The 18,432-nt window shown below is 36.1% G+C and overlaps 1 protein-coding gene across 1 annotated transcript in view; it reads right to left on the reverse strand.

The window, feature by feature from the left end:
* Positions 1-11,804, reverse strand: part of LOC6043954 (neuroligin-3) — a 291,951-nt gene extending 280,147 nt beyond the window's left edge. Inside the window, exon 1 of the mRNA XM_038255705.1 lies at positions 11,655-11,804. The gene's annotated coding sequence lies outside the window, so the exon portion shown is untranslated. The remainder of the gene's footprint in view (positions 1-11,654) is intronic.
* Positions 11,805-18,432: the final 6,628 nt, after the last annotated feature.

Below are 18,432 nucleotides of genomic sequence, written 5' to 3' on the forward strand. Positions count from 1 at the left end.
TTTAACAAAAACTATTAGGGAATAACCAAATTACAGTGTTTGAAACCTAAAATCGAAAGCTACGACGTTACACCATTTTAGAAACTTCATCCACTATCATGTTTTGAGTGTACATAAATCGAACCGTGTACAAAGTGTGGTGGAATTTGCTGCATCGTAAAATGTAGTTGTTGTTGTTGTTGTTGTGTTTGGGTACACATTGTGGTGGTCAAGTGTGTGTTCCGCCCAGTGCTCGTGGGGTTTTCGGGTAGTTTGTTTGCAGTTTGAGTTCGTACAAACATAAAACGTACACCCACACACACTCACTTCAAGTGAAAACCAGGAAAAAATGCAGTGCACCACTAAACGCATACCACCGACACACACGCTAAAACGAATTGACCACACGCCGGCATCCTCAATTTGATGGCAAAAGTATGCCAATAAAAGCTAGCCGGGAGAGAGAATGTGTGTGAGGGAAAATTTTACTGTTGATTGAAAAGCATTGATTTGATAGTCTTGGAGCATTTTTGTGATTTCAATTTGAAAATATTGGACTGGAAAATATTGATACAAGGTTCAACGATTTAGTTCTGTAAATTCGACTAGTTTAAAAAAGGTGATTTGATTTGTAGTTTATTGATCAATTTGCAAAACAGAAGATTTTTTCAGCAACAGTCTTACATTTACGAACGAGGTTTACCGAGTTGGGTAAATACGACAAGCGCTGAAAAAATAAAGTTTTGCAACGAGTTATTTGACAACAAATTTTTTAACAGATTTTTTTCATTTCATCCAACCTACTCAAGAATTATTCAACGAGTTTATTGCAATACTATTTGAAGCAATTCAAAAGTTAAATAAAAATGTTACCAACATTGCACTTCCCAAAACCAAATGCGCCTCAAATCTCACTTTCAAATTTGTTTGCTCACATTCCAAACAAAAATAAACTTCCAACCTTGTATCCGAAATCCAGGCTTAAACTGCACCTGAAAGTATGCATCGCAAAGTGCACTTGCCGCGAGCAGCCGCCACCGACGTCGACGTCGGTGACAATGTGATGTGCATGTTTCAGTACAATACCCTACAAATGGGATGCGCCACCACGTGAACGTTTGCTGGCAGCTTAACCCTGCACTTGACTACTCTTATTTTTTTCATCATTTGTCATGTTCAACTTTTCTTGTTTCGTGTCCTTTTGTTTAACTATTTCATTTGTTTCGAATTGCTGGCGAATTCATTACATTTTGCCAAAACTTTCATGTCCTAAAAACTGATTTGCACTCAACTTTTCCAAACAATCCTCTCATCCCCGGGAGGGTTACCAGGTACCGTCATGTACTTTTCCACTGTTGTCGGCAACTTCCACGGCACGCGGTTGTTTCAGGTTGCTGCTGTTTTGTCTGTTGTTGAGACACAGACGGACAGAGGCAGATTCCTGGCAGATCCACACGCCACGTCACGATGACTAAGGCTGGTGGGATGGAGAGGAAGACGAAGAAGTAAGGATAATTCAGTTTGCAATTTTGCTCGCTTCTTTTTTTTGTGTGAGACGGAGCGGCATGTCATTTCGGAACTACATTTCTGGTTCCTGGCTGCTGTTCCGGAGAGAAGTTGTCTGTTTCTGTTGTTGGATTGTAGTCAGTTGTTCTGAAGGTTCGAGATAACAAGTGGCAAATGAGTCGACTGTTTGAAGAAGACATGCTTGAATGGAACTTGATTGGAACGGTACGGTAGACTTGCATATCATAGAAGAGTAAAATAAAATAAATATTATGCATAGGTTTAATAGCACTTTTCATAGATTTTGCCAAAAAATAAATAAAAAAAAACATAAAACAAAAAACAAAAAACAAAAAACAAAAAACAAAAAACAAAAAACAAAAAACAAAAAACAAAAAACAAAAAACAAAAAACAAAAAACAAAAAACAAAAACAAAAAACAAAAAACAAAAAACAAAAAACAAAAAACAAAAAACAAAAAACAAAAACAAAAAACAAAAACAAAAACAAAAACAAAAAACAAAAACAAAAACAAAAAACAAAAACAAAAACAAAAAACAAAAACAAAAACAAAAACAAAAAACAAAAAACAAAAACAAAAACAAAAACAAAAACAAAAAACAAAAACAAAAACAAAAACAAAAACAAAAACAAAAACAAAAACAAAAAACAAAAACAAAAAACAAAAACAAAAACAAAAACAAAAACAAAAACAAAAACAAAAACAAAAAACAAAAACAAAAACAAAAACAAAAACATAAAACCAAAAAAATGAAACACAAAAATAAAAAAATAAAACACAAAAAACAAAAAATAAAAAAAACGCAAAAACTACATTCAAAACAAAGGTGATAAGTTGGACTATGAATGAAAAAAAAACGAAGACATTTATACAAAATAGCGGAGTACACTTATTGCTAAAAACAAACATTTTCCAACATTTTCCCTTGTTTTTTAATTACAAAAATCATATTTTAGAATGCTGTGATTGGATATTCACAAATTTTTAGTTTGTTTTGATAACTTTCTTGGAAAATATGTTCAGCTGTGACCTCCTAGTTTTCATTATGATTTTAAGATCTTTTGGAATTTGTAGAAAATGTTACTTGGTCTACCCAATTCTCTATTATCCATTTTTCATATTAATTTTTTTGACATGTTATACAGTGTCATTAAATTTGAGTTGAAAGATTGAAGTAGTAAATTATGGAATGGGATGTGAATATTTAAAAAAAAATGCGTGATAAAATTAAAAAAAAAACAGTAGTAATTTAATTCGACTATGGTTAATCTATCTTTACAGCCCATTTCACGTTGGCTACAGTACGGAAAGGGGATTCATCGCCAAATTACCAAAAGGATTTTCCTGGTTTTATTTTGCTGATTTTTGCGAAGAATTATACTAAACCAGCGAAATGTTTCGCTGAAACCAGCGGCTGAGTAAAATCAAATCAACAACTTAGTTCTGTTGGTTTGTTTTCGGAAATAACTGGCAAAAATATTTGACTGCAGAAAATCTAGCGAAATTTTACACTGTTCACAGCGTAGTTCTCTACAACTCTGGCAGAAATTAACTAAACCAGTAAGTGTTTTCACTGGTTCGATCAAATTTGACTGACTTCCAAACCTACGAAAAAAAACTAGCGATTCCAGATAATTTTTCTGCAGGCTGAGCAATCAGCGATTTTTTTCGCTAGTTTTAGCGAACTTAATCGTGTTTTGGCGAAGCAAATAATGCAACCAAATGAATTTCGATACCAACACCCGGTAACAACACAAAATATACTCATCGTTGGTTTTGTTTTTCGCATAATTGTTCCTCTTTCGGAAAATGTATCATTTTCAGAAAAAAAGAAGCACATCTGCTGAATGCATCCACTAAAATTTCCCATTATTTCAGCGCGATCTAACCCACAAAAAGTGTGCCACAGCTCGTTTCTCCTTCACACCAAATGAGCGCAACTGCAAAATCGTTAGTAACGTGATGATCGTCCCACCCACGTTCGTTGGAAAGGATAATAATGACTTTGGTGCTGCTGCTGCTCTTCTAGTGCACTGTGAGAACAATGTCAGTTTCCGGCAATTTGATCCCAGCGCTGGGAAAAGTGCACGCAAGATACAGAGTTGGCAAGAAAAACTCTGCTCAACGAGTTCATCCTCGTTGCTCACCCCACCCCCTCCGGGGGGTGAGAGGATGGTAAATGTTTCTATTAATTAACTTTGCTCGGATTGGCCTTGGTGGGAGCAAAGCTCAGCTTTCGCGCGCAAAATGGCAGCTGCAAACCCCCTGCAGGCACGGTGGGAATTCGGTTGCTCCTTGATTAGAATTAGCATTCTAAACATTTTGAAGTTGATTTAGTGCGCAAATACACGGAAGGAAAAGCTGCCGTCAGATCCGTGACTGTTTGTTTATGAATAAGTAATTTGTTAAACGATTCCCGTTTCTCGTGTTTTTCTTTTATATTTATGACTCTATTTATTTGAAAGCACCAAGAAATGCACCGTCACCAGCAGAAGGTGTCCTGTTGCACGGATGGCTTGACCGACCAGTGTTGCCAGGGTGGCCAGCAGTTGCTGGACAGGATGAAGGAAAAAAAACGACACCAATTAATTAGTTGCTTTCGTGTAACTGCACTGGCACGCAAGAAGATCGTTGTCGTCATGGTCATAACCAGGCAACTTTGAGTGGTGGGGAGAGGAAAATGAAACCTTTTGGGACGAGTGGGTGGATGCAGGAAAAGTCTTTGGACAAAAGGACAAAAAAGAACGAAGAAGTGGACATCAGTGTCCTGCAAGAGACACAAGAGTGCAGTGGGCAAACAATGCCGTTGATAAAGTTTTCTGTTTTAGTTCAGCGTGACAGGTTTGTTGGGCAGCTTGGGGAAATACTGAGAAATTGGCTGACCTATGAGGAACCTTTTTTTAGCTTTATTCGATAAAATAGACGTTTATTCGAAATGTTACAAAAATATGATCTTTTTCAGAACGAGTCAGAAATGTCAAATTGCAAAATAGTATCAAAAGAATTTCTCTTCGATACAAGTGCTTGTTATTTTTGGCGACGAAAAATTTTGTCGGATTAAAAAAAGCAATAATATAACAATTCTGTCATAGAGCTATGATTTGAAAAATGTGTTTTTTTTTTTTTAGGAAAAATAGCCAAACAAAGTTTAAAGTAATTTAAAATCAAATTTGCAATCGAAAATAAGGAAAACTTTAAATAAAATTCCAATCCATAAAAGATTGAACATCCGGTTTTAGAAAAACTACTAATAAAATGAAAAGAAACAAGAAAATTTAAGGTTTTTAAATTCCAATCATCCTTAATCATCCAAACATTGCGATTTTACGATTAAGTTGGTCGTTGCTGATCATGGCCGTTCAAGGCCACCCGCGACAGGCACAAACGACGAAACAAAAAAAAAACTACAAAAAAGCTTTTTAAAAACTTTTTGCCTTCCTCACTTCAATATGTAAAATGAACTTCTTTATTTGACCTAGTAGACCTACCTTCACGTATACCTATCGACTCAGAATCAAATTCTGAACAAATGTCTGTGCGTGTGTATATCTGTAATTCCGTAAGTTATGCTTTAAAAACGATTTTTTTTTAAATTAAATATGTCTTTATTGAACATTCTTATAATAATTACATTTCTTTTACATGATAAGTGGTATGGCCTAATGCTCTTCATCTTTGTTGTATTTTTCGTTTTATTATTAACTGATCACATTTATTTATTTGCTTCAAATTGTTTTACATTATTGCATTGAATTGAATACATTTGGGTAAAAAAGAAAAAAAAATCACTTTAACAGCTAATCTTATCCTAAAACTAAAAAAAATAAATCCATTGAAATATTCAAAATCACTAGAACGAGTAAACTACGAACTGTATTTTAAGATGAATGCTCCAAGAGTTCTTACTTGTTCCTGGCGAGTTGTTGTCATCTCGATGAAAATGTTCAGAAGTTCTTGTGGTGAAAACAGGTCACTGCTGCCTTCATCTGTTGATGCTGGTTGGTTTTCCCTCGGTTGCTGACTGAAGCCTGGAGGTGTTGTATTCTCTGCAACTTTTTGCCGCTGATTCAACGGCAATTGCTGCAGATTTGGAACCACTCGAGTAGATCCTGCTCCTGGTGACGCCAAAGCAGGAAAATCCACGTCCGTGAAAGTTGGTGGTGTTTTACGACGATTTGGTTGGTGCCTCGTCGTCGCTTGCTGCCGAATTTTTACAAACTCAGCTCGTTTTGGGCAGTTTCGATTCTTGGTCGAATGGTCGCCGCCGCAATTGAAGCATTTCGCTCCGACGTTCTCGTTGATTGTTTCGCAAGCTTGAGTTTTGTGCTCACCTCCGCAGGTTGCACAACGACTCTTGATGAAACAGTTCCTTCCATCATGCCCAAACTGCAAACAGTTCGAACACTGCGTCACGTCACGGTGCACTGGACGATAACGTTCCCAAGTCACGATGATGTTGAAAATAGTCCGAACTGCCTTCAGCTTAGACGGCGTTGTCGATCCTTTCTCGAGATGAACCAGGTACAGTTGATCCCGATACTTGATGTCCTTGTTGTGTCTCGTCATCTTGAAGACTTCGATCACGTTCAACTTAAGAGTTTTGAGCTCTTCTTTCAGCACACTCACATCCATGTCGTACAAGCCACGGAGGACCTGTTTCATGGGGCGTTTACCTGGATCGTCATGGCTGTAGTATTCAATCTTTGTGTTGTTCAGGAAATCCCGAACGTAGTTGTAATCCTTTCTGGTAGGTAGCAGAATTTTGAGTCCATCAGCACACAAGCGAATGGAAGCTCGTAAAGCACCAGATTTGATCAATCCGGTCAGCCACTTTCGCACCGAGTCCGATGACGATGTTTTCACAAAAATGGGTGGCAACTTCTCCCGTCGTTCAAATTCTTCCTTCTCGCTCACGTCCACAGGGAGGGTAGCGAACTGGTTTCCAAACAATTTTTGAGCGTCCTTGCTCAAACTGCCTGGCTTTGCAGGTAGCGCTTCGGCATTCTTTAGCTTCTTCAAATCTGCCGATCCTGCTGGTGAGGACCGCCTCTTTTTCTTGCCCTGAGGCATTTTTGCACTATTTAAGCACTTTTCAGGAGCTAAAATCCAGGAGTACCTCACTGAATGATGGTCCACAACGGAATGATTTAAAAACGATTTTATCTAAACTTCGAAAGATTGTTAAAAAGCGTGGTTTTTGTAAGAAAACACTTCATGTTATACATTTTTAGAAAGGTATTTAAAAGACCTTCCCAACGTTGAAGATTTGACAACCTTATCAAAAGTTATAACTACTCAAGTGTTATTTATACACTTTTAAAAGGCCGGATCTCACATATTTTGATGAAAACGTTGTCCGGATCTACCATGCGACCTACCCTTGGATGGTGTTGCGAATACGCAAGTGTCGCACCCCTCGGACACTGCTGCTGACCCTTTTGTGCTCCGTTCAATTGTTTTTACTCTGTAAAGAACAGAAATAAATAACAGTTTGGGACGAGCGGTAGTGCGGACACCGAAATTGTATGTTTTGTGTTCTATTGTGAAATATGTGTTATTAATTGTAATAAATGTATAGCTTTGTAGCGATTGATAAATTGAGTGTTTTAATTTGTCACGCTAACAATTCCGGTGTCCGTGCTCACATTCCGGCCGTTTCCAACAGATGGGTAATCAAGAGATCTTTGCAAAGAGTCAAAAAGATTGAAAATCTGACAACCCTATCAAAAGTCATAAGAGCAGTTCTCTACGGAATCCGGCTAAAACTTTTTTGGTGCCTTCGGTATGCCCAAAAAAGCCATTTTGCATCATCAGTTTGTCCATATGGGTAATTCTCCGCCAACTCACACAGCAGTTGCCCCGACCCCTCTTCGATTTGCGTGAAACTTTGTCCTAAGGGGTAACTTTTGTCCCTAATAACGAATCCGAGGTCCATTTTTTGATATCTCGTGACGGAGGGGCGGTACGACCCCTTCCATTTTTGAACATGCGAAAAAAGAGGTGTTTTTCAATAATTTGCAGCCTGAAACGGTGATGAGATAGAAATTTGGTGTCAAAGGACCTTGTAAGTAAAATTAGACGCCCGATTTGATGGCGTACTCAGAATTCCGAAAAAACGTATTTTTCATCGAAAAAAACACTAAAAAAGTTTTAAAAATTCTCCCATTTCCCGTTACTCGACTGTAAAAAAATTTTGAACATGTCATTTTATAGGAAATTTAATGTACTTTTCGAATCTACATTGACCCAGAAGGGTAATTTTTTCATTTAAAACAAAAAATTTCATTTTAAAATTTCGTGTTTTTTATAACTTTGCAGGGTTATTTTTTAGAGTGTAACAATGTTCTACAAAGTTGTAGAGCAGACAATTACAAAAATTTTGATATGTAGGCATAAGGGGTTTGCTTATAAAAATCACGAGTTGTTGCGATTTTACGAAAAAATGTTTTGAAAAAGTTGGTCGTCGTTGATCATGACCGTTCATGGTCACCGGCGACAAAAACGGACGACGAAACAAAGAGAAACGCAAAAAGTAACTTTTTGCAATTCCGCTGTGAAACTGTCAACTTTTCCTGTCCTTCTGAAGAAATGAAACGGTCTACTTTTTCCTACCAAAAATAACAGAATCGAATAGCAACACTTTTCAAAATAAATGCTGAAAAGTTCTACTTTTCAGCACTGAAATGAGTGCTGAAAAGTTGAACTTTTCAGCACTGGTTTCGAAAAGCAAAACTTTTCAACATTTTTTTATTTTAACGATTTATTGGAAAAATACATGAAAATTTGACTTAAAATTTCACTCAATGGGTGTTTTTCGGAATTGCAAAAAATGTTGTATGGAACTCGTTGCAAAACTTGATTTTTTCAACACTCGTCGTATTTATCCAACTCGGTGAACCTCGTTGGATAAATGTACGACTCATGCTGAAAAAATCATCTTTTTGCAACTTGTTGCATAAACTACTATTTCAAAACTTTTTTCCGTAAAATCCCGATAATTCGTGATGTTTATAAGCAAACCCCATATTTTTATATCAAATTTTTTGTAATTGTTTGCTCTACAACTTTGTTGAACATTGTTACACTCTAAAAAATAACCCTGTAAAGTTAGAAAAAAAAACACGAAATTGTAAAATGAAAAATTTTGTTCTAAATGAAAAAATGACCCTTCTGGGTCAATGTAGATTCGAAAAGAACATTAAATTTCCCATAAAATGACATGTTCCAAAAAAATTTACAGTCGAGTAACGGAAAATGGGAGAATTTTTAAAACTTTTTTAGTGTTTTTTCGATGAAAAATACGTTTTGTTCGGAATTCTGAGTACGCCATCAAATCGGGCGTCTCATTTTACATAAAAGCCCCTTTGACACCAAATTTCTATCTCATCACCGTTTCAGGCTGCAAATTATTGAAAAACACAAGTTCAAAAATGGAAGGGGTCGTACCGCCCCTCCGTCACGAGATATCAAAAAATGTACCTCGGATTCGTGATCAGGGACAAAAGTTACCCCTTAGGACAAAGTTTCACGCAAATCGAAGAGGGGTCGGGGCAACTTTTCCTGATTTCGTGTGAGTTGGTAGAGAATTACCCCCATATGACTAAACACTTTGGAGGGCCTCGTGGCGCGATGGTTAGCGGCTTCGGCTTCCGATCCCTAAGGGCTTCTATCGGATGGGGAAGTAAAACGTCGGTCCATTTGCGTAAAAGAAGTTTTGAGTGACTCACCACACATAACCTTCGGACGCCTAGAAATGAGCAGAAACTTGCAACAGAGCCCACAAAAGACCCGGGGGTCGTTAAAGTGGATTGCTTTGCTTTGACTAAACACTTTCTTTCATTTGAAAAAAAGAATACTTTTTTCGATTTAATAAAAAAATTAAAAAAAATTACTAAAAAACATTAAATTAGGAAGAAAATGTTTGGAAATTTATTTTAAAAAGAGGTTTGTTACTTTTGATTTCAGACATTTTCAAATGATTTATGTCCATATGAATAAATTGAAATTTCAAGCTAATAAAAAATAGGATTAACTTGATCACGGTGCACTGAATCAAAATTATACAAGGAAGACTGTTCGATTAAAAAAATAATTTTATATTCAAAAACTATTCATAAATAATATTGAAATGTTTTGCTAACCTTTTTTTCAAATCACGTTTTTTGTTCAAAAAATAATAACTTGGCTGGAATAAAAATGTTCATCATGGCCATAAGCTCAAAAGTTCACTTCTGGTTCTCTAAAACATTCATGATAAAAAAAAATATAAAAACCAACAATTTTGGTTTTTTTATTGATGTCGTTTGAAACCAATTTTGAATCAATTTTCCCAAATGAAAAATATCTTCACATTCTCCCTTAGCCTCCCCTTAAGCTACAAAAAATTCACAAATATGGCCATTCTAATTAAATGTCAAATGTATGTGTAATTTCCATCCTGAAATTCCAAAACAAGAATTCAATTACATCCCGAAAACATCCCGCCCGGCAATAACATTCAATAAGCGCTCGCGTACACCCAAAATCGATACTAAAGTGGTCGTTTCTTATGTACGATACTTTCATGCCGCAGCCACAAAACTTGCGAAACAAATATTACAACACACACACACCCCAGGCAAGAAGTAAAAAGTGCTGTAATGAAACCGAAAGCGAAAACACTTTGTTACGCTGCTACTGCTAGATATGGGTTGTAGTAGGTACAACTTGCTCTTTTCCACAATTTTCTACATGACCCGCTTAAATCGAACAAGTTCAGCCATTTTGCGATAAATGTCGAAAGTTTCACCATCACTGCACTGCCGCTGCTTGTGGTGGGATATGTTGTACAAGAAAACTGCAAGACTTTACAAGGTTCGAAATTGGAGTTCTTTGCCTCTTCTTTCTCGAAGAAGTTCGATTTCTTACGCTCTAAGCTATGGTTGCAACGATGTTCTTCAGGTTCCTAAAGGTGTCCCACTTACGTGTTTTCTAGATTGTACAAGTTTTAGTCGAGATCTTCAACCTTTGGGATATTTCCGAGAAAACTAGCTAAATCAAATTGATTCCAACCTATTTCCGCTCAAATAACCTTCAACAGCTCAAGTTAAATTCCACTCCGCACTCGACTCAGCTTCTCGTCGATGGCTGGAATTCGATCGTCCTCACCAGGACTCGACAACCCGGCAAGCAACAGGAATTTTCCCACCTTTCTCAACCGGCAGAGTAAAGCAAATCAATCGTTCATAATCCCATTAAGGTGTTGAATGCGAATCGAGCTCGGGCTGAACCCCGGAATGCAACTTCCCACCAGCGCGCGTTGGCCATGTCAAGTGAGAAGCTTATCAGCTGGGGGAGACTTCTAACCGATTCGAGTCATGTGGTTTTGCATGAAACTGGCCAATTGAATTCGCACATAATTATTGTGAAATTCACTCAACTGCTGGGAGGTCTCAATTAATCGCAATTGAATTCCACTCCCACCACCAGTGGTGATATTTGCTCACTGATTAACAATCTAGAATTGAAATGCCTTTTAAGTCCAAGGAATTGCAGTTTGTTTGTTATTTGCGAAAACTCAATCCAAAACTCCAAAACTCCGACAGCCCCATTCATCTTGCAACAATTGATGTTCCCCGGTGCCTCGTATTACTACTAGCCCAGAAATTCAACAAAAATCGCCGCTGATTTATGGGGTGTTATTAAAACTTTCCCCTTCACGCAGCCCTGGCCGCCACGAGTTCGTGCAAGCAAGATTAATCACCAACTTTTACACTCACACACACACACACACACACACCAGAACACATCAGCATTCATGCATGCCAAACAGTTTGAAAAGTTATTTTTCATACCTCCACCCCTGCGATACGATTACAGCTACCATTTTTTTTTTTTTTTGTAGCTCAAACTTGCGATTTAAAATCGAGAACAAACACGATATGGAAATTCCGGCGGTCATAAATCTCGCCACCTCCTGCTAGTTTCAAGCAGGGAGGGAAAACTTTAGAAATTGTTCCTCTTTTCGTAGTCGTCACCCCTGGAAAATGTGGTGTTTACACGTTGGCTGACCCCGATTTTCCAGACCCTCCCCGGACCCCGTTGTAGAAATTTTCCAGTTAATTTATTCCGCTAATTAATCCGGCACGATATGCAGTCGAGAACTTACCAGGTAGCTAAGGATTTCTTCGTCGTCCTCTCGACTTCTTCAATCTTGATTGATTTAATTCCTTGCACTAACTCACCAACACACACACACAATCTTCAAGAAACAAATTTACCACGGAGCACGTGGAGGCCGCGACGCACGTGGATTGGCTTACCTGAAAGTGGAAATGTTGAAAAGGTGGAAAATTAGATGGATTAGCGATTAATAGTGACGGTTATGGAAAGAGTTTCAGCATGCAATCAAGTGGAAGAGGAAAAACACGTTGAAAAAATTGAACTGTTGGTTGATCGACATTGAATACATAATTTTTGATTTTTTTTTCTACCTCGTTAAAAAGATGTATTTGATTAAATTGATTTTATTAATTTTTTTTACCATAAAACTTTGTAATTAAATAATAATACTTCGTTGAAAATAGGATGCCAAATAAAATTATATTTTACAAAAATTTAAAGATGCATTTTATTTTTGGCAGAATTGTCTAAAAAACATATGATAAAATAATACCACTTTTTAAAGTAAGTAAAACATCCCAGTTTAAAAAACAACATTTATGAAATGACATAATTTCACAAAAAAGATTGGTTCATTATCTTAAACTAATCACATGAAATCGGTAGCATTATTTTCTTCATTTTTTCCTGTTTAAATCGTCCATAATCATGATCATTCCATTTTTAAAGTCTTTAAACCAATGTTTATCTACTTTTACTGCCCTCAACTGTTTGTGTTGAAACGAGCGGCTAAAGAGTGACGGGCACCAGTTTTTTGAGCTGAACGAAATGAAACTTCCTTCCATTTTCCGTACGCTAAAAAGCTATATTTTCCTTATTAATAACAGATAAAGTTCACAAGATACAATTTACTCACAACTTCGGTGTCTTTTCACAGCTGGAACGGATTCTCGTTCCCAGCTGCGCCCGTGCTCCCGCTTGCTTCAGTTTGTTTTCAACTTCTGATTCTTGCCAAGCGACAGCACGGGCACCTGACAAAGCAACACAAACAAAGACGAATGACGTTGAACAGGGGGCTGCTTCGGACGCGCTCCGTCGCAACAGTTTGCTTTCCAATCCAATCCAATCCAATCCAATCCAATCCAATCCAATCCAATCCAATCCAATCCAATCCAATCCAATCCAATCCAATCCAATCCAATCCAATCCAATCCAATCCAATCCAATCCAATCCAATCCAATCCAATCCAATCCAATCCAATCCAATCCAATCCAATCCAATCCAATCCAATCCAATCCAATCCAATCCAATCCAATCCAATCCAATCCAATCCAATCAATCCAATCCACTCCAATCCAATCCAATCCAATCCAATCCAATCCAATCCAATCCAATCCAATCCCAATCCAATCCAATCCAATCCAATCCAATCCAATCCAATCCAATCCAATCCAATCCAATCCAATCCAATCCAATCCAATCCAATCCAATCCAATCCAATCCAATCCAATCCAATCCAATCCAATCCAATCCAATCCAATCCAATCCAATCCAATCCAATCCAATCCAATCCAATCCAATCCAATCCAATCCAACCCAATCCAATCCAATCCAATCCAATCCAATCCAATCCAATCCAATCCAATCCAATCCAATCCAATCCAATCCAATCCAATCCAATCCAATCCAATCCAATCCAATCCAATCCAATCCAATCCAATCCAATCCAATCCAATCCAATCCAATCCAATCCAATCCAATCCAATCTAATTAGGTCATTTTGGTTTTTTGGTCCTTTTGGTAATTTTGGTAATTTTGGTAATTTTGGTAATTTTGGTCATTTTGGTCATTTTGGTCATTTTGGTCATTTTAGTCATTTTGGTCATTTTGGTCATTTTGGTCATTTTGGTCATAATTTGGTCATTTTGGTCATTTTGTCATTTTGGTCATTTTGGTCATTTTGGTCATTTTGGTCATTTTGGTCATTTTGGTCATTTAGTTATTTTGGTCATTTTGGTCATTTGGTCATTTTGGTCATTTTGGTCATTTTGGTCATTTTGGTCATTTTGGTCATTTTGGTCATTTTGGTCATTTTGGTCATTTTGGTCTTTTTTGTCATTTGGGTCATTTTGGTCATTTTGTCCATTTTGGTCATTTTGATCATTTTGGTCATTTTGGTCATTTTGGTCATTTTGGTCATTTTGGTCATTTTGGTCATTTTGGTCATTTTGGTCATTTTGGTCATTTTGGTCATTTTGGTCATTTTGGTCATTTTGGTCATTTTGGTCATTTTGGTCATTTTGGTCATTTTGGTCATTTTGGTCATTTTGATCATTTGGATCATTTTTGTCATTTTGGTCATTTTGGTCATTTTAGTCATTTTAGTCATTTTGTCCATTTTGGTCATTTAAGTCATTTTGGTCATTTTGGTCGTTTTGGTCATTTTGGTCATTTTGGTCATTTTGGTCATTTTGGTCATTTTGGTCATTTTGGTCATTTTGGTCATTTTTGTCATTTTTGTCATTTTGCTCATTTTCCTCTTTTTGGTCATTTTGGTCATTTTGCTCATTTTGGTCATTTTGGTCATTTTGGTCATTTTGGTCATTTTGGTCATTTTGGTCATTTTGGTCATTTTGGTCATTTTGGTCATTTTGGTCATTTTGGTCATTTTGGTCATTTTGCCCATTTTGGTCATTTTGCTCATTTTGGTCATTTTGCCCATTTTGCTCATTTTGCTCATTTTGGTCTTTTTAGTCATTTTGGTTATTTTGGTAATTTTGGTCATTTTGGTAATTTTGGTAATTTTGGTAATTTTGGTAATTTTGGTAATTTTGGTAATTTTGGTAATTTTGGTAATTTTGGTAATTTTGGTAATTTTGGTAATTTTGGTAATTTTGGTAATTTTGGTAATTTTGGTAATTTTGGTAATTTTGGTAATTTTGGTAATTTTGGTAATTTTGGTAATTTTGGTAATTTTGGTAATTTTGGTAATTTTGGTAATTTTGGTAATTTTGGTAATTTTGGTAATTTTGGTAATTTTGGTAATTTTGGTAATTTTGGTAATTTTGGTAATTTTGGTAATTTTGGTAATTTTGGTAATTTTGGTAATTTTGGTAATTTTGGTAATTTTGGTAATTTTGGTAATTTTGGTCATTTTGGTCATTTTGGTTATTTTGGTGATTTTGGTCATTTTAGTCATTTTGGTAATTTTGGTCATTTTGCTAATTTTGCTAATTTTGCTCATTTTGCTCATTTTGGTTATTTTGCTCATTTTGGTAATTTTGCTCATTTTACTCATTTTGCTCATTTTGCTCATTCTGCTCATTCTGCTCATTTTGGTCATTTTGCTCCTTTTGGTCATTTTGGTCATTTTGGTCATTTTGGTCATTTTGCTCACTTTGCTCATTTTGATCATTTTGATCATTTTGATCATTTTGCTCATTTTGGTCATTTTGGTCATTTTGGTCATTTTGGTCATTTTGCTCATTTTGCTCATTTTGGTCATTTGGGTCATTTGGGTCATTTTGGTCATTTTGGTCATTTTGGTCATTTTGGTCATTTTGGTCATTTTCCTCTTTTTGGTCATTTTGCTCATTTTGCTCATTTTGGTCATTTTGCTCATTTTGCTCATTTTGGTCATTTTGTCCATTTTTGAGTGGATTAAGTGTCCCCTGTAATTTTGGTAATTTTGGTCATTTTTGTCATTTTGGTCATTTTGATCATGTTGGTCATTTTGGTCATTTTGGCCATTTTGGTCATTTTGGTCATTTTGGTCATTTTGGTCATTTTGGTCATTTTGGTCATTTTGGTCATTTTGGTCATTTTGGTCATTTTGGTCATTTTGGTCATTTTGGTAATTTTGGTCATTTTGGTCATTTTGGCCATTTTGGTAATTTTTGTAATTTTGGTCATTTTGGTCATTTTTCACCATCTCCATGCGAATGCGAATTTTGGTCATTATGTTCATTTTGCTCATTTTGCTCATTTTGCTCATTTTGGTCATTTTGCTCATTTTGGTATTTAGGTCATTTTGCTCATTTTGCTCCTTTTTGCTCATTTTGCTCATTTTGCTCGTTTTGGTCATTTTGGTCATTTTGGTCATTTTGGTCATTTTGCTCCTTTTTGCTCATTTTGCTCATTTTGCTCGTTTTGCTAATTTTGGTCATTTTGGTCATTTTGGTCATTTAACACAAACGCAGTCAGTCCGGCAAAAGCGTCCTGGAAAAACATATGAGTTGTATTGTTTGTTTGATTTTGGTTAACCACGGTGGATTTTCTTGAAATAATTCGTTGGCGTCGAACACTTTTCACAGAATCTACAGAGGAGGAACAATGCTTGGACATACCGTAACAAACGCTCCAGATGAAGAAAATCGTTTGCTTTGAAGTTTGGCGGACGGAAACCCACACAAATTAAATTGAACCAAAATTACTTTTAAACTTAATCACGCTAATAACCTAATTAAATCTGAAATTTTCCCCTAACCTCAATCATGTTTTCCCACAGCAAATAAAAAGTATAAAAAAAATAAACAAACTTTTCCACCCCATTCATCACCTCCAAAGCACGATTAAGCCTTAGAAAAAATAATGAAAATCAGCCCCAAGAAAATTAGCGATAAATCGGATAACGCAAAACAAGAAAAACAGGAATCCTTTTTCGGGGTGGTTCCCTCTGAGAAAAAAAGCCTCACCAAGCGCCACACTAATCAGGTGAACCGAAACGTGACCGGGGTTGCTTATAAATTTCTTCTTCTTGTTATGATAGATAGCTCGTCGGCAAGAAGCTCGGTACTCTCCGGGGATGTCTCTGAAGAGAAGAGGGAGGAGGGCGAAAAATTGGAGCAAAAGCAGCAAACCGCAACGAGTCTTAAGGGTTAATCTAATAAGCTTATTTATTTTGATATCGTGGTGTAGAGAGGGAAGAAGCATGAATGGAAAACAGAATCTTATTTTTTTTTTTTTGCAAGGGATGGAACAAAACCGAAGAAAGGAAAAGCAAGGATAAGCTAATGAAGATCGACTGATGGACTGGAATAAGGATCCAATCAACTTTTGGAAACTGGGTGAAGGGTTTTGTTGCCAGCTGGTGGTTTTTTCCCGATATGTTGGCTGGTTTAATAATCGATATTAAAACTAAGTAATTTGCGAAAAAAATAAAAAAAACAGTTTCAAAAAAAAAATTATTCTTAAAGAAAACAAAATTGTCTTAAAAACATTTTCCTGAACATTTAAACCTTGAAAATTGTATTGTTTTAAAATTGAATTAAATTGAATTCACCGTCCAAAACCTAACAACCCTTATTTCAAACACAAGATCTAAACAGACTGTCGACGAAGTATTTCGATCTTGTTCCGGAAATTGTTTACCCTTTTAATTACTTTCATTAGCTATTCCGGTGGCTAACCAAAGTTGTTCTTTTTTTTCCTGCTGAAATTGAGCCTATCCTCCGCTCGATGCTGCTTTCTGGGTTTGAGTTTGCAATTAGTTCTGATTCGATGCCAAGTCGGAATACCAAAACTGCGAAAAGAGGGAGAGATATTCATTTTTGCATAAACAAATTGACGCACTTCTTCGACGGTTGGAATATTTGATTTGGCCATTGTTGGACTTGCGCTAGATAAGCACCAAGTTAGTCGGCTAACTTTTTGCAGAGAGTAGGAAGTTTGCTGGAATTTCACCGTAAGGAGCTAGTCTGGGTTTTGGTGAATGAAAGATGATTTACCCGAAAGTTCCTGGAAGTTAGTTCACTCATTAGAAGTCTGACAGCAAAGTTATGCGTCAGAAATGGATGGGGCATTGGAGAGCTAAGGCTACTTTCAGAATGGAATTTTAATTAAATCTAGTGCACAAATACAAACGTTATGCATAGAGATCGCATCAAGTAACTTTGCAAAGTGAGTCTTCCAAGAGTTTTTGTATTTGACTTTTTCTTCTTTTACTTAAAACTTCAATTTAAAACTCTATTAAAGTCATTTTTTCAACCTTCGCAAAAATTCTCATTCCGATGATCCTTTTGAATGTTTTTGAATATCAATAGCACATATCACTAACATGGCGATGGGATGCTGTTTTGTGAGTCCCAGCCTTCCGCCGGAGGTTATTTTATGGGCCAGAAACAAAACACACGATAATGCTCTTTTATGGTCGATAAAGTTTCATTCGTTGTCGTCGTCGTCACCGTCATAGACGTTCTAGAGTCGTCACAAAACCTTATTTCCATCATAAAAAATTTAAAGGTCACCGCGAGGGATTTTCTAAAGTTGAATTGTGATGATTTTTGGAGTTACAGTTTTGCTTGAAAGATTTATTCATCAAAATTTTTCACTTTTCACTGTTCACTGTTAACTGTTCACTGTTCACTGTTCACTGTTCACTGTTCACTATTCACTGTTCACTGTTCACTGTTCACTGTTCACTGTTCACTGTTCACTGTTAACTGTTCACTGTTCACTGTTCACTGTTCACTGTTCACTGTTCACTGTTCACTGTTCACTGTTCACTGTTTAGTAGTGTTTGACTTTTTTTACTTTTTTTACTTTTTTTTACTTTTTTTACTTTTTTGACTTTTTTTACTTTTTTGACTTTTTCGACTTTTTTTACTTTTTTTACTTTTTTGAACTTTTGACTTTTTACTTTTTTACTTTTTCACTTTTTCACTTTTTCACTTTTTCTCTTTTTCACTTTTTCACTTTTTTCACTTTTTGACTTTTTACTTTTTTACTTTTTTACTTTTTGACTTTTTTACTTTTTGACTTTTTGACTTTTTGACTTTTTACTTCTTTTACTTTTTTACTTTTTGACTTTTTACTTTTTACTTTT

This window comes from Culex quinquefasciatus, chromosome 2 (genome assembly GCF_015732765.1).
Source record: "Culex quinquefasciatus strain JHB chromosome 2, VPISU_Cqui_1.0_pri_paternal, whole genome shotgun sequence".
NCBI lineage: Eukaryota > Metazoa > Arthropoda > Insecta > Diptera > Culicidae > Culex > Culex quinquefasciatus.